The sequence below is a fragment of the Chiloscyllium punctatum genome, chromosome 44 (assembly GCF_047496795.1).
Source record: "Chiloscyllium punctatum isolate Juve2018m chromosome 44, sChiPun1.3, whole genome shotgun sequence".
Classification (NCBI taxonomy): domain Eukaryota; kingdom Metazoa; phylum Chordata; class Chondrichthyes; order Orectolobiformes; family Hemiscylliidae; genus Chiloscyllium; species Chiloscyllium punctatum.
The window spans coordinates 64,317,811-64,342,219 of record NC_092782.1 but is presented as its reverse complement, the minus strand read 5'-3'; the positions used below and the strand labels follow the sequence as shown (position 1 = coordinate 64,342,219).

The window sequence follows — 24,409 nt, the reverse complement described above, 5'->3', positions numbered from 1 at the left end:
CAGGTGGACTCTGCCACAAGCAACTACAAAAGGACATCTCATATATATTCCACAAATTCCTTTTCTTGGGATCTGCCACCAACCTTCGCTTTCCAGTTCATCTGCATATTTATGTCCCAAATTTTTATTGTAATAGTGCCTTTCTTTCCTGCCTTTTCTATCTCCTATTAATATTTGGGTTTCACATCCTGACTACTGCTAGGAGATTTGAACATAACTCCTAACAAGGTCTTTTTCCTTTATTGTTCTTCAATTCTACAGGTTCAATACCTTCCAATGCTGTATTGGTTCTGTCATGGACATAATTTGCTGATACATTGCATAGTAATTACTTAACTAGAGATGCCTGTACAAAAAGACATGAATTCAAATCCCATCACAATGACTGGGGAATTGAGATTACTGATTAAATAAATCTGGAACAAAAAGCTAATCTCAGTAATGGTGACCATGACAACTATTGGTGATTGCTGGAAAAGTCCTATCTGATTCGCTAATATCCTTTGTGAAAGAAATCTGTCATCTTTACCACATCTGGCTTATGAGTGACTTGAAACCCACAACAAATTTTAATTCTTCACCTTTTATCTGTCCTCAGAAAAGGCCAAGCAAGCCACTCAGATGAATCAAAAACCATTCACAGCAGTTTATGAACAGTTTCTCTTCACTTCCTGAGGGACAATTTCACGTGAGAGAATCCCTGTGATTTTTAACACTCGAACCAAACTTGTAGCATTTTGTTTAAATGTTTATTGGTTTACAACATATCCCATTATTTCAAAATGGTGGTGTTTCATTTTAAGGAAACATAGTTTCATTGGTATAAACACCTTCATCCTTATGTGACGGAACATCCAGTAATATCTTCTGGTTAATAACCTATATTTGCGAGCTTGGAGTGAAGGTGTGGTTTCAGAGGCTGGGAGTTGGGAGGCTGTGGGCAGGTTACATGGTCTGGTTTTTGGACACTCTGCTCACTTCTTACACATGGCCACTCCTTGGGCATGTCAGAGACCTTCAAGATGATTGGAACCTTCACAGCTGCGTCTTTTCCAATCCTTCTGGTCCAGGGTATGAAATTCCTATGAGTTGGTGAGGATGCTGCATTTTTGAGCGAAGTTTTGAGATCATTTTTGAAATATTTCCTCTGCCCCTCCAGGTAATCCAATTTGCCATAATAACATTTGAAGTATTGAACTTGGTATGGAAGTCTCGTGTAGTGAATATGGATAGTGTAGCCTGCCGACCCCAGCTGTTGACCACAGCCAGTGTCTCTATACTGGGGATGTTGATGTGGCAGAGGCCTCTGATAATGAAAATCCTGCCGATGTCATAGATTCATAGTGTCATATAGCATTGAAACAGACCCTTCAGGCCACCATGTTTAAGCCAACCAATCAAACGCCAAACTACACTAAACTCATTTACCCACACTTGGCCCATAGTCTACAACGGAGATAGTGAGGACTGCAGCTGTGGGAGATCAGAGTTGAGAGTGTCTTGCTGGAAAAGCACAGCAGGTCAGGCAGCATCCGAGGAGCAGGAAAATCGATGTTTCAGGCGGGGGCCCTTCATCAGAAAGGGCTACAATGCTCTGACAAGTTGCTGCCCATCAATACTGGTAATGTTTCGCTGGAGAAACAATGCTTTAAAATATTTAACACAACTCTCTTATGAAGTTGAGCACAGATTATACCCAATTGTGGGGTTACACAACTAAATAAGTTCAAACATCTCAAATTAACAGTACGTTCCACTGTCCTTTCAGAAGTCAAAGCCGTTCCCTTGTTCCATGCTAAAAATATTTCTTGTATATTAAAATAAAATAAAAATATAAAAATAAATTGTCGACCAAACCCCATGTCGTGAGCTGATAGCTGGATCTCCTTTGATTTTTCACACTTTCCACCGTTTGCTGAGCAAATTTGGATCTTGTGGTAGGGGAGAATTGTGCCACAAATATTTGCTGGACAGACGTTCAGACACATTTATAGCACAGGCTTTCAGTCTCTGAGCCATGCAGCCATTGAATATAACATCAAACCACATAATATTACCCACAAGGTTTAAAAAAAATGGTAACAACTGATCAGTAACAGATGGAAGCTTCAGATAATTCTTCCTGCTTTATTCAGTTTAATTGATTCTACAGTCAATTAACCTTCTAAAAAAAGTCATAACATTTATGATCAAGCTCAAAAAGCGAATTTGTTATTGATGATGTTGAATAAGCATCGAAAAAGATTATGTTTGTCTTGGGAGGGAGGAGGACCTTTTAGCTCAAAAACCGGTTACAAAATTGTTTACCACAGAAATCCTGGATCATGTTGTCATGCACTTCATTCTTTATCCCATTGCCACTTCACGTTTTCCCTCTGGATCATGGAGTCAGTCAAATATAGATGTTTGAGACAATTGTTGTCTCACCACAACAGGAGTCAATTCATCAAGACCAGGTCAGTAACACTAATTACTGAATAGGGAGATGGTTGAGAAAATTAATGATACTCACTGGCCGTGAGAGTGGTAGAGGCTGAACCATCAATAATTCCACAAAATAAATTTGCTGGACTTGGGGGAATGGGTTGAGCAATGGGCCTGACTGAGTTGCTTCATGGAGAGCTTTCTGTGTGGTTAATGACCCCATAATTCTGTTATTAATAAAAAGCTATTATCTAATTTGAACATTTTCTCTCATCTGACCTCTATTGGCCAAACGAAATCCAGATACTACTTTGTATTTTTTATCATTAATATTAATTAAAAATTCTGTGGCTCAATGGGTAACACATTGAGTCAGGAGACTATGGGCTTACATTTTCAATCTGGTCTCAAGTACACTTCAGGACAAAGCTGAGAGAGTTGAATTGTCATCAAACGCAATGCTAAATTAAGATTTTTTCAGGTAGATGTATTTAATCACATGGTGCAGTTGTATGGGCAGAGATAGCCAGTGTACCTCTGCAATGAAGGAGCTGAAGTTTGCTATCACCATCCTCTTTAAATGTAGCAAACTGACAGGGTCCTGCTTAGTCCAGGATGGGAGAGGAAGACAACGTCCTTGTCAATATAGACTATCTTTTGTAGATGGCAATATATCACTTATTACAAATTAGCAACGAGTTCCAGTTTACAGTGGTATGATAGTCATTGTTATAGTGACTTCAAGGGAAGGTGCAGAAGGAGAGTCTCCAGCTTGGAGCCTGGCGGCCTGGGTTTAAACCCCACCTTTTTTGAGAGGTGTGTCAAACATCTCGGAACAGGTTGATTGGAAAATACATTGACACTTGGAGGAGGAGGAGGGGAGGGGAGGGGAGGGGAGGGGAGGGGAGGGGATGCTCGGTCTCCCTCCTAATCTGCTCTGTCCACAAGTCTATGACATCATCATTGTGGGTGTTGATTATAAGACTTAGCAATATTGACACTTGCAGACCCAAATCTGATAGCTGATCATTCAAAACAGAGCATGGGAGTCCTCTACCGCCCCCCACCCCCAACTATCCACACCCTAACCACCCATTACACTGGTTGATATTTATCACCCAACCCTACATCAACATTAACTGATCCCTAAAAGTGCTTTGTAAGAGCTAGTCATGTCCTTGCTCCCTACACGTAATTTCATTATGCAATTACTTTTGTAATTAATAGCAGCAAAACATTTTGTGTGGTCCTGAAAGGCACTATATAAATTCAGAATATTTAATTTCAGAAGCTGAAGCTAACACCTGACCAATAGCTGGACTCCATTTGACTGTATTTTAGTTCACAGGGTCAGGTCAGTCCCTGATCTTATTTATCTTGAATGTATGTTGTACCTTCTGCAAATGTTGCAACAATAACCAATCCTTAGGTCACTACATAAATGCAATCCTGTGATGTTCACCACTAACCAGATACTGCTGTCAAACCAAAAGACACTCTACCAATCACGAATCAGAGATGTGATATATGAATTTCAATGCTGGTGTGATGCCAAGTACGTAGGCTGCATGTCCTAAAGACTGGCAGCTGATTTCAAACAGTGTGTCCATTTTACTGTTCTTAACAAGCAAGTCATGATCATACCCAGTCAGCACACTTGCAAAGTTTTTGAATAGTGTTTGCTGTATAATCTGAGCATATGATGAATTAAGTTGACATCCAATTTAGGATTGTCAGTTGGGTTCACAGTGTGGTACATGTGCATGCACTGGAACCTACATATATTAATACACAGGGCTCTGTTGTTTACAGACAGACAAAACATGTACACATACTGCACTTGTTTCATATCAACAGAATAGGTGATTTTCACTCACTGGTTCATTTCTCAGGTCAATGCTCTAACCCGTCAAAGTTGATCTGCCTAATTTAAAATTTAAACAAAGCCTGGTAACTAACTGTCAGTCATTAGCTGGTGAATTCTCCACAGTAACATGTTTAACAATCAGAGTCCACTTACCAACCAACTAATGTTTCCTCCCGTATTTTGGATTTCCCCTTAACTTGGTGTTCCTCTGAATTGTCCTGAGGGCAATGCAAAAAGTTTCAGCCAGATGTGTATTTTGTCATTAGCACATATAACAGTATGACATGAAAAAGGCTCTATCTACAGAGGAAACCTTCCCTATGGTTTCACAGATAGAGGGTATCAATTCTAGCGCAATGTGGGTTTTGGTTCCTGCTGTGATTACTCAGCCTGAGTCAGTGACTGCCCTTCATCAATATACAGGTCCGACTCTGACACTGTCATTCGGTCGGGCTGTTGATTTTCAGCTGAGGCTCGACAGAGGAGATCCAGTAAGTTTATTTTTATAATAACATATTTGGGTACTATTCTCCTGTTCTAAGAGATTGTTATCACACATCCTTCACAGAAATTTAGCCAAAAAACAGATTTGAATTCCATCAATTTATTTATTTCAAAGTACTGAGGGGTAAATAATCTTCAAATAAATAAATTAAGTAATTAATAGTAGGCTGACACCTTCTTCACAAATGTTTGCTTTCTCTTTCTTTAGACTAAAAGAATCATAGAATCATAAAGTATAGCTGAGAGCCTTTGGCCCATTGAGTTTGCACTTAATCTACACTAATTTCACCTCCCAGAACTTGGTCAGTTGATGATGTTATGACATTTCACGTGCTCATTGAAGAACGTTTTTAAAGGTCTTGAGGTTTTCAGTCTCAACTCCCCTCCCAGACAGTGCATTCCAGATTCCCTCCACCCTCTGAGTGAAAAACGTTTCCTCAAATCTTCTCTAAAACTCATGTGGTTTATAAAAAAGCACATTCTTTACAATACACCCTATAATCATACATATTTGTCATTATATGGTGACATACTTCAGTAACTCATATCTGACTTGTCTGTTGTGAAAACAAATGAGAAAGGTATTGTGGTCCAGTAATGAGTAGACCAGATTAACTTGGACAGTAGTTTAAACTTCATCAACCCAGTACATGCACCAATTTGGAACAGCAAAACATTGGTGAGATTCAGTAAGAGTTGTTGGAAATTATAATTGTCACTACAATACCTCCATTATGACTCAGTACTCTGGTATATTCATGTTCAGAAACCAGGGCAACTTTCTTTTCATGTGAAATTATTAGAACATGTCATTATTGCCCTGAAACTGAATATGCAACAGACTTTCATTAGGCAACTCCTGGATTCCTACAACCTCAAATTGCAAAAATAAAGGGTGCTCTGGCTTTGTTTTTTCAAAATTAGTTAATAGTTTGTAATCATTAATTAGTTTGTTAATAGGAGTAAATTGGATTAACTCTTCAAACAGATTGAAATGCTGGTTTGTGTCTCTTGGTTAGAGACAAAATTACTGCAGATGCTGGAATCCAAAATAGACAGGCAGGAGGCTGGAAGAACATGACAAAACCAGGCAGCATCATGAGGTGGAGAAGTCGATGCTTCAGGTGTAACCCTTCCTCAGGACTGAGTCCTGATGCCTGGTTTGCTGTGTTCTTCCTCTTTGACACTGGAATCTAAAGCTTTGAGAGAGAGAAAAGGATTCCAGTGCCAGAAATAGCAGAAAGATGGCAAATTATTTAGTCTCCCTCAAATGTTCTGAGAACACTGTTTTATGGGTGCGCCGTATTATTAAATTCTGCTGATTGTTTGGAGGTGCTGAAATATAAATGTTTTTAGACTATACTTGAATGTTTTCATGGAAATGTTGATATCAGAGAATGCCATTCAATATTTGGTGAAAGCATCCTGATAAAGAGCCTGAAGCCACACAGTTATCATGAGTCTGAGAAGTACACACAAAGCAGGTTTGGAGCTTTCCTAATACAGTCTGGCAACGTTCGACCCAGACCCAGTTCAAGTAGGAAATGAAAAAGAGCTATATCAGAAATCAAAGAGCAAAGAGCAGTACAGGACAGAAACAGGCCCTTGTGCTCACAAGCCTGTGATTATTTGATGGGCAACTTCAAGTCTTTATGGTTATCTCAAGAGACATCGATGCTGGTAAGCAACGTCACTTGATTTATTTCCTCATGTATTCATTTGCAGCAAGATGAGAGATATCTGCCTAGGGAGCAGGTTTTGCTAATATTTATGATAGAGTTAGGATTACATATTTTCAAGGTGAGATTATAATAAGGTGAGGAAGGTGTAATGCTCTTGGTAATCAAATGATATGACCTAATCCTGTCAAATACTCTTCTGAATGCTCATTAGCTGCAAACTGCTTTGAGATCTCCAGGAGGTGTCTGGTGCTTTATAAATTCCAATCTTTCTTTCACAGCTCATTTAAGATCCTCATTTGAACTACACTGGTATGAAATTAATTAGAAGGCAGTGACCTCCTCTCAGCTAGGGAGAGATTGACTTATTCAGGCTAAGATATTTATAGAGTCATAGAGATGTACAGCATGGAAACAGACCCTTTGATCCAACTCATTCATGCCGACCAAATATCCTAAAAGTAATCTAGTCCCATTTGCCAGTACTTGGCCCATATCCCTCTAAACCCTTCCTGTTCATATACCCATCTAAATGCCTTTTAAATGCTGTACTTGTACCAGTCTCCACCATTTCCTCTGGCAGCTCATTCCATACACGTACCACCCTCAACAGGAAAAAGTTGCCACTTAGGTCCCTTTTATATCTTTTTCCTCTAACACCTTAAACCTATGACCTCTAGTTTTGGACTCCCCCACCATAGGGAAAAGACCTTGTCTATTTATCCTATTCATGTTCTTCAGGATTTTATAAACCGTTATAAGGTCACCCCTCAGCCTCCGAAACTCCAGGGAAAATAGCCCGAGCCTATTCAGCCTCTCCTTATAGCTCAAATCCTCCAACCCTGGCAACATCCTTGTAAATCTTTTCTGAACTATTTCAAGTTTCACACCATCCTTCCTGTGGGAGGGAGACAAGGATTGCACATGGTGGCACAGTGGTTAGCACTGCTGCCTCACAGCGCCAGAGACCTGGGTTCATTTCCCACCTCAGGCGACTGACTGTGTGGAGTTTGCACGTTTTCTCAGTGTCTGCATGGGTTTCCTCCGGGTGCTCCAGGTTCCTCCCACAGTCCAAAAATGTGCAGGTTAGGTGAATTGGCCATGCTAAATTGCCCGTAATGTTAGGTGAAGGGGTAAATGTAGGGGATTGGGTCTGGGTGGGTTGCGCTTTGGCGGGTCGGTGTCGACTTGTTGGGTCGAAGGGCCTGTTTCCACACTAAGTAATCTAATCTAATCTAAGTATTCCAATAGTGGCCTAACCAAAGTCCTATAGAGCCGCAAAACTGCTCCCAACTGCTGTACTCAATGCACTGACCAGTAAAGACAAGCATACCAAATATCCTCACTATCCCATCTACATTCGACTCCACTTTCAAGGAACTATGAACCTGCGCTCCAACATTGTATCGAGACTTATTCAGATTCAATAACAATGCAGCCTCTGCTGACAAAGGAAATACACAGACCAGTTTGCACACTGCACATTCCTATGCATAAGTTATGTGTTCGAATTGTATTGTCTGAGGGTTCAATCTTGCAAAATCTTCAAAAATTCCTGATGAAGGGCTTATGCCCGAAATGTCGATTCTCCTGCTTCTCAGATGCTTCCTGACCTGCTGTGCTTTTCCAGCAACACACTCTTGACTGAGGGTTCAATCTTGTCCAGGACACCACCTTCCCTTCTTCCAATACTGGTTGTGCAATCTCTTACACACAGTTGTCTGAGCTCTAATATTGCAGCACTCCCTCTTATTACTGACAATGTTAATCTGGACCAAATCTCTGGAGTGGAATTTGCTCTGTCTTTGCAATAATCTGAGTTCATTTTACCAATAACCTTTGACTTGTAGATACAGTTACGTGATCTACACAAGCTCAGGGGGTCCTCTATATTTAAATCTCGCTGCAACTTTGCTTTGGGTCATGTGAACTTACAACACCATTACATAATGAACATTACTTGACAGAATTTGAACGTCAAGTCATAGAATCCCTCCAGTGTGGAAACAGGCCTTCCAGCCCAACAAATCCACACCGACTCTCCAAAGAGCACCCCATTACTCCACACTTACCCCTGACAAACGCACCCAACCTGCACATCCCTGAAGACTATGGGCAATTTAGCATGGTCAATTCACCTAACCTGCATGTGTTTGGACTGTGGAAGGAAACCAGAGCACCCGGAGCAAACCCATGCAGACACAGAGAGAATGTGCAAACTTCGCACAGACTGTCGCCCGAGGCTGGAATTGAACTCAGCTCCCTTCTGCCGTGAGGCAGCAGTGCTAACCACTGAGCCACCATGTTGCCCCAGATGTCCTCTCATCCAAATGTGAAATTCCTAAATAGAACTACAGCTGGAAATTTATGCTTGTTCACACCACTGAACCCCACCCCCTTCCCATTTATCTCTCCGCTCCAGCTGCTCCCTGCCTTCATTCCTGATGAAGGGCTTTTGCCCGAAACGTCAATTTTCCTGCTCCTTGGATACTGCTTGACCTGTGCTTTTTCAGCACCACTTTAACCTGACTTTAAAAGAGCCCAGTAAAAATAGTCTTCTCTTTTCATTTAGTGAAATAAATAGTCTACCAAAAGGGAAATTGAACCCTGCTTTAAACACAAATATACCTGACAAATCTTGGCTCTAGCTCTTTATTTGGATCCTGGCAGAGTCATAACAACATTACTTTACAGGAAATGCATTTTAAAAGAATATTACAATTGCATTATTATGGATTATAACTCGAGCATCACCAGTTTATAAATTTTAACCTGCCCTGAAATGATTCTGCAACTAAACCATAATTAATAAATAATATGTTGGCAAATCTGTGCTAAAATACAGATTTTAAAAGTTGATGCGTGAAATACGAGACTCTTTAAAATGATGTCAGTTTCCTAATATACTGCTAGATCTGAATTCAATTCAGGCAAATACCGAAAATGTAAAGAGCTGGGAAAGCGAATATAATATAGTTGTGCGAGCTCTCTTCTAATCATCTGGCTAGTTTAAATAAAAAGACAGGAAATGTTGCAAACAGACGTTGAGTGTGAAAGCATATGCAGGCAATGGACAAAATACAAAACTCAAAATCCCATTTTGAAGAAGGAGCTGTAACATTCACCTATCTGCTTCTTCTCTAAATACAGGTTCTGTCTGATTTGTTATTCTTATGATGATGATAATATTGGACAAGTCAGAATACAGAGTGAAACTTGGTTTGATAGGCCCTAACTTTGATTTGTTTTAGATATGGATGTCAGTTATTAAACATGTTCACATGTGTCTGCCAGTGTATTTCTGAAACAAAGCACAAATGCTTATTAAATGAGAAAAACTTGAGCTATATTGCAATTAGCAAAATGATTAGAAAGATTTCATTATAAACATCAGAAAATTATTCAAACTTACAATATGCCTTTTATCCCAGCAATACCCTTATAAACACCCATTACCGCCGTACCAAGATCTATTGCTCTGCCTGGCATAGGTACAATCGGGCTCTTACCAGTGAATTTCTGTGTGTTTGCTGGATATGATTTTCCTTCAGGTGGTATCTCTCCCGCAGACACCGAAAACAAACTGCAAACTAGACTCATTCCAACTTTAACTTTTGAGCAAATACAGGAGTTCTAGTTTACAGAAATCTTGTAACACTTCTTCTTTGAGAGTTAAACATGCGTACCTCTACACTCTGGTGCATACCCGCACTGACTGACTGACTGACTTCCTTCTGGATTTTCTGTCTCTGTGTGGCCTTGGAATTGTCGCTGGGCAACAGTACAATTTTTCTCCTACATATCTTTAATATGCTAAACCTCTAAACACAAACCCTTCACTTTAAGATCTACAAAACCACATTAAAAATGCATGCAAACAAATAGGCTTCCAGACCCCCTCTTAACCAAGCTCATAAGAAAAACTCTTAAAATGAACTAAAATCAAATTTTCCCGAGTCTAGCGTACAAAAAAACCCTCAGTTTATACATTGTTCTGAATATTATACTTTGTTTTGTAATGCTACTGTGTAATACCTAGGTTAGTTTAACATAGAGTCATAGAGATGTACAGCACAGAAACAGACCCTTCGGTCCAACTCGTCCATGTCAACCAGATATCCCAACCCAATCTAGCCCCACCTGCCAGCGCCCGGCCCGTATCCCTCCAAACCCTTCCTATTCATATACTCATCCAGATGCCTTTTAAATGCTGTAATTGTACCAGCCTCCACCACTTCCTCTGGCAGCTCATTCCATACATGTACCACCCTCTGTGTGAAAAAGTTGTCCCATAGGTTTCTTTTATTTCTTTCCCCTCTCACCCTAAATCTATGCCTTCTAATTCTGGACTCCCCACCCCAGGGAAGCAACTTTGTCTATTTATTCTATCCATGCCCCTCATGATTTTATGAGCGTCTATAAGGTCATCCCTCAGCCTCCAACACTCCAGGGAAACAGCCCTAGCTTATTCAACCTCTCCCTATAGCTCAAATCTTCCAACTCTGGCAACATCCTTGTGAATCTTTTCTGAACCCTTTCAAGTTTCACAACATCTTTCCGATAGGAAGAAGAACAGAATTGCGCGCAGTATTCCAAAAGTGGCCTAATCAATGTCTTTTTGTTGTTGCTAAATCCTAGTGGTTTTTATACATTTCTATTTCAGGATTCCAGGATCTGCATCCTTTGCTTTTAAGAAATTACTTGGGATCAGATATTCAGAAGTAAATGGAACACGAAGATTTGAATTATTCTCGTGGTTCTGGAGTTAACGGAGAAATCAAAACATAATCAACATCAGGGGAATAGTCTTCAACAAAAATAGACAAGGGTTGATTTTTATTCATTTTGTGGGATGTGGATGTCACTGGCTGGACCAGCATTTGTTGCCCAATGCTTGTTGCCCTTGAGAAGGTGGTGGTGAGCTGCCTTCTTGAACCACTGCAGTCCAACTGCTGCACATAGACCCATAATGCTGCAAAGGAGGGAGACCCAGTGACACTGAAGAAATGGTGATATATTTCCAAGTCAGGGTGGTGAGTGGCTTGCAGGAGAGCATGCAGGTGGTGGTGTTCCCATGTATCTGCTGCCCTTGTCCTTCTAGATGGAAATGATCAAGAGGTTTGGAAGGTGCTGTCTGAGGATCTTTGATGAATTTCTGCAGTGCATCTTGTACATGGTACACACTGCTGCTACTGAGCATTGGTGGTGGAGGGAGTGGATGCTTGTGGATGTGATGTTAGTCAAATGGGCTGCTTTGTCCTGAATGGTTGTTGGAGCTGCACCCATTCAGGTAAGTGGGGAGTATTCCATCACACACAAAAAAGAACTGAGGATCTGGAAATTAGAGACAGAATCCAAAATTGCTGGAAAACTCAGCAGGTCTGGCATCTGTGGAGTGAAATCAGAGTTAACATTTGAGGTCCAGTGACCTTTCTTCAGGACTGTTGATAGCTAGGAAAAGTTTGATATTTACACAGGAGATGGAATGGGGGAGGGAGAGAAAGTAAACAATATTTGGATGTAGCACCCAAATTGAGAGAAACACAGTGGACAGGCAAAGGATTGGGTAAAGGTTATCCTGGGGGAATGAATAGCAGCTAATGGGTACCATTAGTGGCTGACAATGGGTTGTTAGTGGAGCAGACCATGTGATAACAAGACCTGTTGTGTAAGGGTTGGGATAAGGACATGGACAAAGTTTCTCAGGCCCCAAAATTGTTGAACTCAGAACTGAGTCCTGAAGGCTGTAGAGTTCTCGAGCAGAAAATGAGATGCCGTTCTTCCAGCTTGCACTGAGCTTCGCCGGGGCACTGCAGTGAGCCTGAGATAGATGTTGGCCAGGGGACAGGGTGGGCTGTTCAAGTGGCAGGCAACTGGAAGCTCAGGATCATTTCAGCGGACAGAACATAGGTGTCCTGCAAAGTGTTCACCCAGCCTTGTTTTGTCATTCCTTCGTAGCGGAGACCACATTGTGAGCAGTGAATGCAGTCAACTGGATTGTGGGGAGTGCAGGTAAAGTGCTGCTTCACCTGGAAGGTGTGTTTGGGCCCTTGAATACTGAGGAGGGAGGGAACACCTTCAGCAGTTGCAGAAGTAGTTGTTGTCGGGTTGTGAGTGGGAGTTGGGAGTGAAGGAGGAGTGGACCAAGGTGTCCCAGAGGGAACCGGTCCTTGGTCTGGCAAAATTGGTCCTCCTATATTTACTAATTGGGGGTAAAACCTAGAGCGCTTCGATTTTCCACAGACATAAGTGTCTATATAAAACTAGTTCATCTGCATTTGAAACAAAATCCTGCAGAACTGTCTAGATATTCTTGGGAAATAGACAAAATGTATTCAGCTATTGCTCTGCTGTAAGTCTGGTTGATGAAGGGCTGGTGTTATTCATCAGAATATAAAAGCAGGGATGTATTTCTGATACTCTATAAAGGTTCTGGTCAGACCACATTTGGAGTATTGTGTGCAGTTTTGGACCCCATATCTCAGCAAGGATGTATGGGCCCTGGCGTGTGTTCAGAAGAGATTCACGAGAATGGTCCCAGGAATAAAAAGTTTAACATATTAGGAACGTTTGAGAACTCTGAGTTTACACTTGATGGAGTTTAGAAGTATGAGGGGGGATGTTATTGAATCTTACAGAATACTGAATGACCTGGACACAGTGGATGTTGGGAAAATGTTTCCATTGGTAGGAGAGACTAGGACCTGAGTTCATAGCCTTAGAGTAAAGGGAAAGCCTTTTATAACGGATGTAAAGAGAAACTTCTTCAGCCAGAGAGTAGTGAATCCATGAAATTAATTGCCACAGAAGGCTGTGGAGACCAGGTCGTTGAGTAACTTTAGATTCTTGAGTATCAAGGGGATCAAGGGTTATGGGGAGAGAGTAGGCGAATGGGGTTGAGAAACTTATCAGCCACGATTGAATAGCAGAGCAGACTCAATGGGCTGAATGGCCTAATTTCTGCTCCTACGTGTTATGGTCTTTTGGGATTACCTTTATTTTAAGAGGTTGTATGCACTGCTGCATGAACATCACCTTTACAGCAAACCTGGCAGCTCAGACCTTCAGGCAATAAAACAACAGTTTGGATAAGCAACATTTTCATTTTATATCATGTCAGTTCTGGAGTCAGATTATTTTCAGAAAGCATTTTATTTAAATGTCTCATCAAGCTCTGTGTTGATGTTGCTATTGATGTGGCTTTTAAATGAAGAAAAATCAAGATGGTTTCAGTAAAATGAAGCACATTTAACATATGCAATATATGAGTATATTTATTAAATTAAGCTATACTTCTCTTGAGAAACGCACACTGCTTGTGTAAAACTCCACCATCTTTCCATATGGTATTAATAGAACAAAGAATGCAGGACACAGACACCCAGAGACAGATTGAACATTACCTTCAGACATTCAAATAATAAAGTGCTCTTGGCTCTAATGTGACAACAATGTCTCAGCAATGACTACATCCCAGCAGCTGGATTAGGGACAAGTATTAGATGTGTCAATAATGTGAGTACGATTTGTTCAGTGCACAACCAGAAAGAAACAATTCCTTGTAAAAGAACATTATACATGCTCAAAGAGAGGAAGGAATAAATCAGACCAGAATTAAACACTCTTGCCTCATTCCCAGTCTGGAAGTTAAATCATTTGCTGGAGGTTCCATAATCAAATGTCTCTGCTGAGGAGTACAATTTACTTCATGTGTGTGCACATTTGACGAAGGTCCGACTAACAGAAATGAACTTACCTCAGAATTCTGGAGTCAGATCAACTTTGTTTGAAGGCATTAAATTACAAACTGAGCACAGTGATTAGGATTAAACATGCAGACAACTATGGACAGGACATTAACTAGAGTGCAATGACCCCGAACACAGGTTCGTCTGAGGTCTGTCATTCGTTGAGTCGTTTTTAGTACCACCACATCCTAAGAACCACATGAAATCCTTCACAGAGATTTGGGAGAAATTGATGATGTAATATGCCATAGACTATTTTCTAAATATAGAGAGATTATGGAGCACATACAATTCTCAAATGGAGTTTAGACTTCAAATTTCAGCTTTTCTTCTTTACTCCAACCCTAATATGACAATGAGATTATTTGTAAAGGATTATTGTTTAATTCTTAACCAACTTCATGCAAGATTTGACTGAGAATTGAAAATAAACAATTACAATGTCTGGTGAATCCATAAGCGATTTTAATTAGAGTTTGAATCTGGAATAATAAACAGTGCATACCACACAATATACAAACACAGCTCTGGGTTTCTGAAAATTGGCATTATTTTAAATTGATACAATTCTGAGCTTTATTCTCCCAGTGAAGTGTTTAACTCAATGTACTGTTGATCCTGCAGAGTCAGGATTCCAAACCACATAACAGTTTACTAAATTGTCATTTCCTTTTCCTCCTCATCAAATTATACCCTTGCTCAGTCACTAACTGAGATTCAAGGTCTTTTCCCCAAATAGTCTCCAAACATCTCCATCAGAGGGACTGAAAGCTGAGCTTTCAAGGAAACAATGTGCAGGTTGCGAGCAACATAAAAAACAAGATACCCTGAATAACTGTGTGTAGCCCATTCCCTGTGCTCAGTTTGGAAATGAATTCTTCAAACACTGTGTTTGTACTGAGTTTTGCAGTGTCTCTGAGATCAGGAGTGTTTTGACTTTGTAAGTTGAATCAAGTTCTTTGGAGAGTTTCACTGTGTGAGGCTCAAGTAGGTTTCTCTCCCTATCTTAAAACTTGCCTCATTAACTATCTATCTCACTTTCCTGGCACCTGCATGTCAATTTTATCCCTAACATACCACACACTGCTCCTGGAACAATTCACCATTCACTGAATATCTCCCCAAAACTGACATCCCTGGTGCCTGCACCATCTTTAAAAGCCCACGGTACACCCGGCCATTTGCTGTCAGTACAGAACTGCCTCCATATGCCACAGACATGGCAGAAGGAGGGAAATTGTCCCTTTAACTTTGCAGCCAGGTTCCTGGTGTCCTGCTGGATGGGGTAGTGTAGACAACGGATGTCGTCCTCCCCCAGGACCAGGGGAAGAGTGTGACACCAGACACTGCCCAGTCTGGCCTGAGCTGAAAAATATGTTGCTGGAAAAGTGCAGCAGGTCAGGCAGCATCCAAGGAGCAGGAGAATTGACGTTTCGGGCATAAGCCCTTCTTCAGGAATGAGGAGGGTGTGCCAAGCAGGCTAAGATACAAGGTAGGGAGGAGAGACTTGGGGGAAGGGCATTGGGAATGCAATAGGTGGAAGGAGGTTAAGGTGAGGGTGATAGGCCGGAGAGGGGGTGGGGGCAGAGAGGTCGGGAAGAAGATTGCAGGTCAAGAAGGTGGTGCTGAGTCCGAGGGTTGGGACTGAGATAAGGTAGAGGGAGGGGAAATGAGAAAGCTGGAAAAATCTGCATTCATCCCTTGTGGTTGGAGGGTTCCTAGGTGGAAGATGAGGCGCTCTTCCTCCAGGCATCGTGTTGCCATGGTCTGGCGATGGAGGAGGCCAAGGACCTGCATGTCCTTGGTGGAGTGGGAGGGGGAATTAAAGTGTTCAGCCACAGGGCGCACCAACCAACCCAACCGCTGTGTGTGTGTGTGTGTGTGTGTGTGTGTGTGTGCGTGTGTGTGTGTGTGCGCGCGCGCACGTGCACATGTGCCCAGTGCCAATGGCCAGTGCCCTGAGATGTTGGTGCCCAATGTCCAACATGGATGCTCCTCAGAGTCAGCACAGAGCTGCAAGGAGTCACTCTGACTGTCGTGTCGAGTATTATCAATGTGAATTTGTTTGGTGTATTCATTAAGATAGGAAGCTGAATATTAATAAATTGTTCACAAGGTCATTAACAAGTGATAATCTCCCTTACTTAGCAACATGCTGCTGCCCAGTGAGAAACATGCCTGGCCTCCCAATAAAAGCATAAATGATTGAACAAGATGCTGCCAATGTTGAGACAGCCTTGTTGGAATTCTCACACAACGCTACCATAAAGCTCACCATTCTCCTTGTCATTCAGACCCATCTCCAATTCCATCCTGAGGGCCTGTCATAAATTGCATGAATTTTGACTCAGCTCAAATGTGATTGGATGTGCCCAGCATTAAGTGATACAGCACCTCAATATAGAGGGTAGCTTTTTGACAATGTCTTAATTTGTAGGTTAGCATTGTGCAAATATATACTGTTGGATGGTATGACTCTCACTCATTTCATTAATAACTGAGAGAAGTTTCACATCTGAAAGAACTAGAGTAATATTTCCCATCAGACTCCTGTTGATGGCTCTTGCTGTAATCCCTCTTTCCAAACAGAGACTGGATAGGGAAGACCAGTTCCCTGAAATGTCAAATGTGTGGGGAAGAAGGGACAGGGACTTTTCACAGGAACTGAGCCTCTCCCTCAATGAACTGAACATCAGAATGTCATCCAGCATCAAAGGTAAACAGCACAATCTCAGTTCGGCAGGGACATGACCAGTTTCAGGGCACTCATGCTGGGAGCAAGGTAAAGGTCATACAGCCGGATTCGATGGTTTGTACAGAAACAAACCAGCAAAGTGATATTTAGCTCAACTGCAGAGGCGGTCAGCTCCAACATCCTGCCATACATCCTGTGCACATCCCTAGCTCATCTGTCTCTCAAATCTATTTATTTTGGAAGATCAGAAAAGCATAAACATTATTCTCTGAGAACCTCAAACTGTGGGACATGACTGTACACACTGCAACGCAGACACTTATTGTCATGTCGGGCTCTATGGCATTTACTTTGAAGTAAGGTTGTTTTTCAAATTTCGCATGAATTTGGCTCAGTAGTAAAAATAAACTCGGTGAATGAAGACTCTTACATCTTTTCAAGTACACTTGCTGAAATTTAGTTCCACAATCAAAGAAGATTCATATCGAAGCAAAACAGAAGCTGCTGGAGAAACCCAGCAAATCTGATAGCATTAGTGGAAAGAAAGCAGAGTTAATGTTTGAGTTCTGAAGAAGGGTCACTGGATGAACAATATTAATAATGTTTCTCTCCACCGATGCTGTCAATTTTGCTGAGTTTCTCCTGCATTTGTTTTTTTCACATTTCGCTAGTTTTCCATCATAGTTCTTTATTCAGGGTTGTTACCTAGAAGCCAAAGTGAGGTCCAGAGGTTTGGTTCTCTGCTTGGCATCCTGAAGTGTGAGAAATCTAAAGGGTTTTATATGAGTAACCCAGTGATAAAGAGCCTGAGCACAGTGGGCTGTAGGTATCAGCACTGTTGGAAAATTCACAATGATTAATCCCCATTCATCAAAACTACAGACAGTTAGCCCTTAGTCAATGAAACAGAAAATGCCACTTCCCACAAAGGTAGCCCTACATGAAGAGGTGGAGGTATAGAAGAAGGAACCAATAAATTGGAAGCTGTCCTTGATCCTTCATTGTTCCAGTTCTCAAATACAGCACTGGGACTCTAATCTATGTCTGCTCATCACTCTGAGCTGGCTGAAGTACATGGAGTCATCTGTAAGTGTTGTCATTTCTGCCCTGCTTGTGCAGCAAGCCTGAACATCAAGAACATCGTTTTTGTTTTCTTTTGAGAAATAGCTGTTGTGTTTTTGTTGTGAATCCTTAGCAACTTTCTATTTTCTAACTATCGTGCTGCATACATTGCTCCAAGGAAATAAAAGGAATTAGAATAATATTGAGCTCAGGAGATTCACTTGTATGAGGGAACTCCAATCTGCAACATAATCAGATTGTAGAGGCATTCAGGAATACACAGCACAAACCCTTTCAGTAGCTAAATTTCCCTGTCATGACTAATGTCAGCATGATGGCTCAGCATGCTGCCTCCCTCAGTGTCAGGGACCTATATTCAATTCCACCCTTGGGCGTCTGTGTCTGTGTACAGTTTGCACATTCTCCCCGTGTCTGCATGAGTTTCCTCTGGGTGCTCCAGTTTCCTCCCACAGTCCAAAGATGTGCAGGCTAGGTGGATTGGTATTGGTGAATTACTCATATTGTCCAGGGATGTGTAGGTGAGAGGGATTAGCCATGGGAAATGCAGGTTTATGGGTATAGGATGGGTCTGGGTGTGGCACTGTTTGTAATGTCAGTGTGGACTCGATGGGCTAAATGGTCTGCTTCCACACTGTAAGGGTTTTATGTCCAGCTTTTCCTACTTTGGACCAAGTATCGATCCTTACTGTACAACTTGAGTGAGTTTCTTACTTCCATTTCCAACTTTCATTCATAAGAAGGTTTATCCTTTAACAGTTTAAAATATGCAGCAAATTGAATAAAAAGGTAAATCTATCACATGGTTTCATTTTACTTATCAATAATATGCTGAAGATAAAAGAGGAAATTACATAATCAGTTAAATTTTGAACATCTATCGTAATCACCGTTACATTCAACCACGTAAAATAAACAAGATTTTACTGCTGAAGGCTTGTAAAGGAATCACAAGGAAAATACTTTGTTGCACATGTTGTGGTTTATGATAGCAGTTCAGCCAATTAATGTTCCTTAATTTTATCCACAGAGTCATAGAGATGTGCAGAATGGAAACAGACCCTTTGGTTCAACTTATACATGCAGGCCAGATATCTTAAATTCATCTAGTCCCATTTACCAGCATTTGGCCCATATCCCCCTCAACCCTTTCCTATTCATATACCCATCCAGATGCCTTTTAAATGTTCGAATTGTACTAGCCTCCACTACTTTCTCTGGCAGCTCATTCCATACACTTACCGCCCTTTAAGTCCCTTTTATATCTTTCTGCTCTTGCCCTAAACCTATACCCTCTAGTTCTGGACTCCCCCACCCCAGGGAAAAGATCTTGTCTATTTATCATATCCATTCCCTTTTAATGATTTTATAAACCTCTAGCAGGCCACCTTTAACCTTTTAAGAATAGAATGCTGCTTAAACATGTCCTAGATGGATGTAGGTTTGCTCGCTGAGCTGGAAGATTCATTTTCAGATGTTTCATCACGATACTAGGCAACATCGTCAGTGAGCTTCCAAATGAAGGCTTTGTCTGGAGACTCACTGATGATGCTACCTAGTATCATGATGAAATGTCTGAAAATGAACCTTCCAGCTCAGTGAGCAAACCTACATCCAGAACCACAACCTGAGCTACAAATCTTCTCAAAACTCTCATGTCCTAGATGTTTAAATAATTCTAAATAAAAAGGAACTCATTCATCACAAATAAATCATGTTCCCAAACACTATTGCAAACCAATACTCCAACACTATCCCTCGATAAATATATATATATATATCCACAGGTCTTGTATTGCCAATCCTATTCACAGTGCATGTGGAACTGATGAATCCTTTGCTGGTTATATTAGATCTGATCCTTGCACCTCCATCTCAGCAGTGTCATTACCTACAAGACAATGTGAAGAAGTAGAAACGGGCTGTTGAAGATTTAACTGGGGGGCAGAAAATGGGAATGTGTATGCAGCCTCAGCATTGGAAATGAAAGGCAGTGGCTTGGCCTGTTGGATGAACTGAATTTAAAATCCCTGGAGATGAAATCAATGCAAATGTTCAGAGCTCTCTGGATCTCAGCCTTGATGTTTCACGCAGTTACCATGAATTAATCCCAGGCCAGGCTGTTAACAATATTCAAGACGTCACATCCACTCAACACAAGCAAAATAATAATGTACAATTAAATAGTCTTCTTAAAATATGAACAAACCCCAAAGTACTTAACAGATTCAAAAAGCTATTATTGGAGGGTAGTTCTTATATTCATAGAGGGAGTGCGCAGTTATTACATTTTGAAAATTAAAGGTGAATGTTGTTTAAAACATATATTCTTGGGTCTTTAATGTTTTGTTGAGGGCTAGATAATATTTGCATAGAACTTTCCCTTGGATTGTAAATTGGTAGAGTAGGGCCCGATGTTCCCTTTTCCATCCCTCTGTTATTTGTAACCAGTGGTTTCATTGCACAGTCCCGTTAAGAATGCCTTAACCACATATCTTCAAAGCACAGCCTGTTAATTTCCAGCACAGCAAGTCCTACACTGTAGTATAAGTGTGCCCTTAGACAAGAACATTGGGACAGCTTTCACTGAGTAGATGGGACATGGAAGGTGTGACCAGAATGAGCACAATAGACAGGAGTCATTACCATTTTTCAGTCTTTTCACTATGTGAAACTAAACTGAGTTCCTGTTGACCTGTGCAAGCAGAGTAATGGTTTTATGCTACAATTTATAGAATTGCTCTCAGCTAGTCCCAAACCCTAAACCCCATTACCTGGTTATTTATCACGCTTGTCACTTGTATCATACAGTTTCCCTATAACAACAATAATTATAATTCAAAAGTTTTACATTGTGAACACAACCCAAGATGATCACAGGAGCCAACATCCTGTCCATGGACTCCACCTAAACTTCTCATTGCTGCAAAAAGGCTGCCAACATCAAAGATCCATCCTACTCCAGTAATAATCTCTTCTAACCTCTTTCATCAGGCAGAAGGTACAGAAGCTTGAACACACGCACCAGCCGGGACGGCTTCTTCCAGCTGATTATTCGACTGATGAATGGATCTCTTGAATGTCAAATCTGATGTTGATCTTGCTTTGTGCACCTCCTATACAGCAGTAACCCTGTGTTCCTTACTCTGTCTAAGCACCCTACAATCTGTATGTCTTTGTTTGCTATGATCTGCCTGTACTATTCAAAACAAAACTTTTCACTGTATTTAGGTACATGTGACAACAATAAAAGAAATTAAGATACCTTATGGTAAAAAAAATCACAATTTCATCTTTCAAATCAATTTCGGCAGAGAGATCAAATGCAAATCAAAACTATCCCTTGTATTTTACATATTATTACATGTCATCTATCATTGTTTTTCAGGTACGTGTGCTGCTTGTTCCTAGGTCACTCAGAAATGATTCGAGAGAATGAGAGAGCTGGCAGCAAGCAACACCTACTCAAGTCCTCAAGTTAACTCAACTTTCAGACCTTCATCTATAATTCACCAGAATATTTTTAAAGGATATTTCATCTACTATACGTGTAAAAGTATCATAGGTTTCAGATCAATTATTTTACAATTTTTACAGCTCATTTTTCCAGGTTTCACATTGAGTTCTTTCCATAGCTCAGACTGATCTTGAAACAAACATGAACTCCCTGCTGTTTCGCCAGTTGACAGTGAGTGTTTGAGTTCCAAACTTCCTGGAGGGATATGAAGCATCTGCTGGTTCTCTCCCACAGGCTGTGCTATTATTGAGAGTTTATCAAGTGGAAAATCACAGGTGTAAATTTGCTGCTTTCCATTCTGGGGGACAGCCTGTCATATCGCTGATGCACTGCCATTTCACAGTCTGACTGAGGGGATAGTGTGATAGGGATCACACATCTCCGATAAATGTAGTAAATATCAAATGGGCAATTTTCTTTCTGGGTAGGATAATTCCATTCAATACTAAACAGCTCTTCAGAATGACTTCTTTCTTTGGGTGAGTGTCACTGGCAAGGTCTAACTAGCTACCCATCACTACTTGCCTTTGATCGGAGTGGCTTATGAGGAAGTTTCAGATGAGTTTTTAAGACAAGAACAGATAGCTGCATTGTCAATTACTTCTCCAGATGGTGGGTTGATGTCAGAAGGAGTGTGCAATGCAATTCGCCAGATTTGAATCTGCACTGAGAGAGTAAAAGCAGCTTTGTAACTTGCAGTTTTAGCCATGGGGCCATGACTGTAGGACCAATAGTCTCATCACCATTACTGAGGTAAAAACAAGGAGTGCAGATGCTAGAAACCAGAGTCTAGATTAGAGTGGTGCTGGAAAAACACAGCAGGTCAGGCAGCATCCAAGGAGGAGGAAAATTGATGTTTCAGTCAGAAGCCCTTCATCAGGAATCATTACTGAGATCAGCTTCCATTGATATCACCACATCACCATCATCTCCTCAAAGTATCTTATTCAGGACATAGAGTACAAAAAAAATGGCAAGTTATGTTACAGCTTTATAGAACACATTTGTACACATCTGATTGCCAAACTACTAGAAGGATGTGGAGGCTTTGGATAGGGTACAGAAACAGTTAACTGGGTTGTTGCCTGGTTTAGAGGGTATTAGCTCTGAGGAGAGATTGGACAAGCTGGGTTTGTTTTCATTTAGATGTCGGAGGCTAAGGGGCAACCTGACAGAAGTTTACAAAGTTGTGGGAGACATGGATAGAGTAGATAGTCAGTCTTTTTCCTAGTGTGGAAATGTCAATTACAAGGGGACATATGTTTAAGGTAAAAAGGAGTAAGTTTAAAGGAGATGAGAGAGGCAGGTTTTTTTACACAGTGGGTGGTAAGTGCCTGGAATGTGCTGCCAAAGGAAATGGTGGGAGCAGATACAATCACAGCGTTTAAGAGGCATCTTTACAGATACACGAATACGTAGTGAATAGAGGGAGATGGACCACATAGAGGCAGAGAAGGTTTTTAATTTTGAAAAGGTGTAATTCGTGGGCCAATGGGCCTGTTCCTGTGCTGAACTGTTCTTTGTCAAAATGGAACCCATTTCTCCCACACAGGATTTGAGTCACAAAGACATAAAGCTTTTGGTGACACATCTATTTTTTAGCATTACCAAACAACCATATCCTTTTTACTAACGGAAATGAGAAACAACACTGTAGGGGATAGTTCTCTTGGACAACAGTGTAAACAGGTGAGTGTGAATCAGCTGCCTATTAAGCTTCTCCCTCAAATTCCATTCCCACTGAGAAATGTTTTTAGCAGCCAAACTGTAAATTTGAAACACTGTACCCTGCACCCTGTATGCAGGATCCAACCTTCTGGCTATTGAAAAGAACCTGTAATTAATTCCTGTCAGCAAGTTTTATTTAACAATATTTTCTTTCATTTCTTGCCAATTTCCATTAGTTTCACACATCTTATGACAGAAATTGAATGTTCCGCATTGACACTGGCCAAGATGAGTATTGAGTACAGTATTGAGTGACCGTGATTGCATTAAAAATATTCAATGTTCCAACTCTTTTTGTTTCTTTCCTTGTTGAAACACTTTTCTGCCATTTGTCACTCCATCTGGAGTGAGGCCAGAAACATCTGTATTTAATCCAAGAGAGTCTGCCTGATCAGACGACCTGGGACTAACATTTGAAATTTGACAATGGGAGTTAAGTAATTACTAAATTATTAGGCCGCCTTCTTTCTTTCATCTACTCAAATCTCAATTTCATGAAAATTGTTCTTTAAAATCAAAAGGAAGTTTAAAGGTTGTTGATGTGGTTTTGATAACCTGGGTCAATTGAACTAAAAGTGTTTTAATTATGCTAAAAGCCTCGTGTTGAAAGAATTGGCAAAGTAAGTCACACCTCCTGCACACACGGTAAATGGATCACGGAGGGTCTTGGCAAAGGTCATATTTTTAAGAGGATGAGATCAAGAAGAATCAGATCTGCTACAGATGACCAGCGACTGCATTCATGGGTACTCATCCTTATCACAATCTGTAATTATAGGATTGACACAGAAACCAAGATCCTGCTATTAGAAACAGTTCTGTTCACAGGTGAAAGCCTACAAAAGGAAAAGAAAACCATCTGTTCCCACAGTTTGCAAACAGTTTAGTTTAAGAAGGTCGTGTTTCAATATCATTACAACCAATTTCCATGTGAGATTTGTTTATAACCTACAGAATCTAAAATGCATTGTTTAGTGGATTGTTAAACTGCATCCTTTAGAATAACTATATTTTTTTGTTTTAAGATCCTTTAGAATTCCCTATAAGATTAAGAATCCTCAGATGCTTAAACTATCATTGCAAAGGGTTTAATGTTGGTTCCTACTTTTCCATTATTAACAAGTTCATTGCAATTTATTACAAAACATAACATCTTGAGTGGTTTTG

The 24,409-nt window shown here is 40.7% G+C and overlaps 1 protein-coding gene across 6 annotated transcripts in view; it reads right to left on the bottom strand.

Moving 5' to 3' along the window:
* The window catches only part of LOC140467039 (semaphorin-3A-like), a 436,589-nt gene that overhangs the window by 370,025 nt on the left and 42,155 nt on the right, over positions 1-24,409 (bottom strand). For 3 of the 6 annotated variants that reach the window (XM_072563099.1, XM_072563098.1, XM_072563096.1), the window contains one exon: positions 4,445-4,509. The exons of the other annotated variants lie outside the window; for them this stretch is intronic. The gene's annotated coding sequence lies outside the window, so the exon portion shown is untranslated. The remainder of the gene's footprint in view (positions 1-4,444; positions 4,510-24,409) is intronic. 6 annotated transcript variants of the gene reach the window in all.